The following is a 4,575-nucleotide window of genomic DNA, read 5'->3' on the forward strand; positions in this document are numbered from 1 at the left end:
GTAAGTAGCTTGCTTACCAACCACATGGTTCCGGGTTCAGTCCCACTGCGTGGCACCTTGGGCAAGTGTCTTCTACTATAGCCTCGGGCCGACCAAAGCCTTGTGAGTGGATTTGGTAGACGGAAACTGAAAGAAGCCCGTCGTATATATGTATATATATGTGTGTGTGTGTTTGTGTGTCTGTGTTTGTCCTCCTAGCATTGCTTGACAACCGATGCTGGTGTATTTATGTCCCCGTCACTTAGCGGTTCGGCAAAAAGAGACCGATAGAATAAGTACTAGGCTTACAAAGAATAAGTCCCGGGGTCGATTTGCTCGACTAAAGGCGGTGCTCCAGCGTGGCCGCAGTCGAATGACTGAAACAAGTAAAAGAAAAAAAGAGTAATATGTATACATATATACGACGGGATTCTACAGAGTTCCCGTCTATCAAATCCACTCACAATCATTGGACATCAGTCGGCCCGGGGCAATAGCAGAATGCACTTGACCAAGATGCCCTGCAGTGGAACTGAACCCGAAATCACATCGTGGGAAAGCTATCTTCTTAACCATATAGCCATGCCTGCATATGTGTATGTGTGCACTATCCTAAATAACAACCAGCAACTGATAAAGAAACCTGCTGACCAACTCAACTTACCGCCGACTCACATTCTTTTGCGAACCCTTACAAACCCCATCACCTAAAAGCTGGCGCACCTAAATAAACACCCCTAATTACAAACGTTTAAATGCTGAACTACACTCTGCATTTTAACCTTCAGATTCCGAAATCAAAAGGTTAAATCTACCGTTTGTATGCAAATAAGACCAACAACAACTAAACCACATCTGCCAACCAACAAATCTCTTTCCGCAACTTACAACACCATGACCTAAAGCTGACACACCTAAATAGACACACCTGATTACAAAGTTCTACATGCGTCAATTGAATTTTGAACGATAACTATTCTGAATTTGCTTAATTAAAATTTTCTCCGAACACAATCTACCGTACAATCTAATTATCACTCAGCAGAGCTACGCCTATCTCAGAAAATTTTCACTATATATATCAAATACAAAATCAAATGCACCACCGTCCGATGATATATTAGCTCGCTAACACTTCGAAGTCACTGTCAATACCATTTTTTGTTAAAGAATAAAAAAAATTCGTACACAGCAAAGTATATTGAATCATCCTACATTTTAAAGTAAAATTGTTTTTATTATAACTTAACATAAAGCGGCGATCTGGCAGAGTTGTTAGAACGGTGGACATAATGCTTTGCGACATTTCATCTGTCTTTACGTTGTGAGTTCAAATTCCGCCGAGGTTGACTTCGCCTTTCATCTTTTCGGGGTTGATAAATTAAGTACCAGTGAAAAACTGGGCTCGATGTAATCGACTTCATCCCTCCCCGCAACCTTGCTGGCTTTGTGCGTTTAGTAGAAATATTGGTTTCCAGTTTTGCTCCAGGGCCAGAAATTTTGGTGGAAGGGATTGAGTCGGTTGCATCGATCCCAGTGCTTAACTGGTACTCATTTTACCAACACTGAAAGCAGGAAAAATCAAAGTCGACCTTGGCAGAATTTGAACTCAGAACCTGGAGACGAACGAAAAGCTGCTGAGCATTTTGTACGGCATACTGACGATTCTGTCAACTCACCGCTTCGCTTCATGTAACACCAAATATGAGGGAGAGAGAGAGAGAGAGGGACAGAAAGAGAAAGAGAAAGAGAGGAAGGGGCGATATATAGAGAGAGAGAGGAGAAGAGAGAGGGAGAGAGAGAGAGAGGAAGACAGATATACATATATATATACACAAACACAGGTGTGTATGTGTATACATACATACATACATACATACATACATACATACATACATACATACATACATATATAAATGATGCAAGCATAAGCATTCGGCGTGAACAGATCCATACTTTTAGCGTGGGAGACAATTCATTGTATCCGAGATGAATAATACCATCTCGAGAATTAATGCTAGAACTCTGAACCTTGTTAAATATCTGGTTTATTCTTCTGATCACAATCACAAAAGAAACCTTTCATTTCAACATTGTATTGGCATTCGTTTCAGATTTGAATTCAACAGGCAGAGATTGGCTACGAACAACGTGATTGGACACTAGAACATCAACAAAACCGGAGAAAGCCGAAAGAAAAACAACATCGATAAAAGGTAAACAGAATCTGATTAGGTGTGTTTATAGACGTTAGTGAAATCATAAATTACAATTTTCATGGAGTTATGAATTCAATAAACATTTGTTTCATTGCTATAAAATGGTAAAAAGGACCCCTACCTTCTGTGATGTATATAGATAGAATAAAACTATGCTGGGACGAATTTCACCCAGAGCTAAATTACATTACGACAAACCAATTACTTCGACAAACAAGATCTGTTGAATGCAAGATGAGAGTAGATGATTGTAATTTTATGCTGCAAAGTTTTCAGTGTAATTTTATCGTCAAAAGTGTGGGCACTGCACAAACACTATGGAAATATTTTTCTAAAGCAGACCTGCCTGTAACATGTATAACATCATGTATCATAATAAACCAGACATATACTTTTATTATGTTATTTTGCTGTGAAGTTTATCATCCACACCAAGGTGTCAGTGACTGGGACCGCTGTGGTAATCATAGGTGTACTACGCGCAAAGAGTATTATATTAGATTAGATTAGATTGGGCTGCTCGTTTTCAGTCCACTGCAGGACGAAAGCCTCAGCAAGTTCTCTTCCCCAGAGAATGGCTTGAGATCATACTGGTTTGATGAGCCCGCTCTACCATACTGGTTCGATATGGTTTAGCAAAGGGAGGCAGTTTTCTCTATACTCATACCTAGGAGTAGTTTAATCGATTACATCAACCCCAGTATTCAACTGGTACTTATTTTATCGAGTCCGGAAGGATGGAAGTCAAAGTCGACCCCGGCAGAATTTGAACACAGAGCGTTGTTGTTGTTGGCACTCCGTCGCTTACGATGTCGATGGTTCCAGTTGATCCGATCAATGGAACAGCCTGCTCATGAAATTAACGTGCAAGTGGCTGAGCACTCCACAGACACGTGTACCCTTAACGTAGTTCTCGGGGATATTCAGCGTGACACAGTGTGATAAGGCTGGCCCTTTGAAATAAAGGTACAACAGAAACAGGAAGTAAGAGTGAGAGAAAGAGTACAGCAGGGTTCGCCACCATCCCCTGCCGGAGCCTCGTGGAGCTTTAGGTGTTTTCGCTCAATAAACACTCACAACACCCGGTCTGGGAATCGAAACCGCGAGTCCGCTGCCCTAACCACTGGGCCATTGCGCCTCCACGATTTAGATAACGTTGGAAACAAATAAGCATTTTTTCTGACAACCCCGTATAATCAGAAATGGATCTGTAATTAAACAGCTGCCATTAAACAGACACTAATGAAGTCAGCTCTATAATCAAAATAACAGAATAAGAACGTGTTTATTGGTATAAACAGACCTCGACTTTTTAAACAGGTATGTCATTGTATCAAATTAATTCAAGTACAGGTGAAAGATAAACAATTAGCACTGGTCGTAGGTGCAATTGATTGTGTAATATCAGAACTGACTGAATATACAGGTGTGCTATTATTCATATTTTATTACCATGGTTACTGCTATGTAATCGAATCGAAGCAATTTGGTGATACTCGAAATTGTTGTGCTTTTGTCGTCACTGCTCTCCTTGTTCAAAGGTGAATTGAGATGAACGTTTACGAACACGCACACACACGCAGAGTCTGTGTACGTATGTGAGTGAGAGAGCCTGCGTATATGTGTGAATGTATTGATAAGTAGGGCTTTACGGACAATAGGTGAGAGTTAGCTATGGCTCGGTATAGAAAACACGCAGTTGTGCTCAAATGAATTGAAATTAAACTCCGAATTCTTCCTCCAAGACTAGATCCACGGCGTCAAGAGTGGCTATATGGGAAATCCAGGTGATATGGAGATAGTGATGCAGATTGGCTTTGACACATATATACATATCGTTTTTATAAATTTACTTAACTGATTTAAATTTTTAGTCTAATATTTTATAGATTTTATGAATTAAAAATTTTCTCTTGGATTTTTTAGATTTTTAAACTAGTATTTTGTATAGTAGGCTTTTCTTGATGGTGTCTGAACTCCTTCATCGTTTGAGTTGCACCATGGGGGTTCCTCTCTAAATTATTAATATATTTTTCATTATATTATTCAATTTGATTTTATTAAATTGTAATTCCCTAACATTATAATATTTATATATATATATATATTAATTCAATTTTGGGGGATTAATCTATATGCGGGTATACTATTTCAGATAATACAAAAAAGATAACCTAATGAGTATATCTGAAAGTAAACTCATGGTATCCCTTTGCACATCACGAAATAATACTTAAAGGATATAACCATTATACCAGCAGGGTATATACTATACTTCCTTAATTATCTCCTACTTTAGTTAATACTTAAATTTATTAAATATGAAGGAACTACACGTGTTTCAATATTGGAAGATTACAATATATATACACAACTG

General features: G+C 38.7%; 1 long non-coding RNA gene across 1 annotated transcript in view; it reads left to right on the forward strand.

The window, feature by feature from the left end:
* The window catches only part of LOC128248691 (uncharacterized), a 143,282-nt gene that overhangs the window by 66,347 nt on the left and 72,360 nt on the right, over positions 1-4,575 (forward strand). The window contains exon 2 of the long non-coding RNA XR_008264850.1: positions 2,094-2,195. This is a non-coding gene — a long non-coding RNA (uncharacterized LOC128248691). The remainder of the gene's footprint in view (positions 1-2,093; positions 2,196-4,575) is intronic.

Source organism: Octopus bimaculoides, chromosome 9, assembly GCF_001194135.2.
Source record: "Octopus bimaculoides isolate UCB-OBI-ISO-001 chromosome 9, ASM119413v2, whole genome shotgun sequence".
Taxonomy (NCBI): domain Eukaryota; kingdom Metazoa; phylum Mollusca; class Cephalopoda; order Octopoda; family Octopodidae; genus Octopus; species Octopus bimaculoides.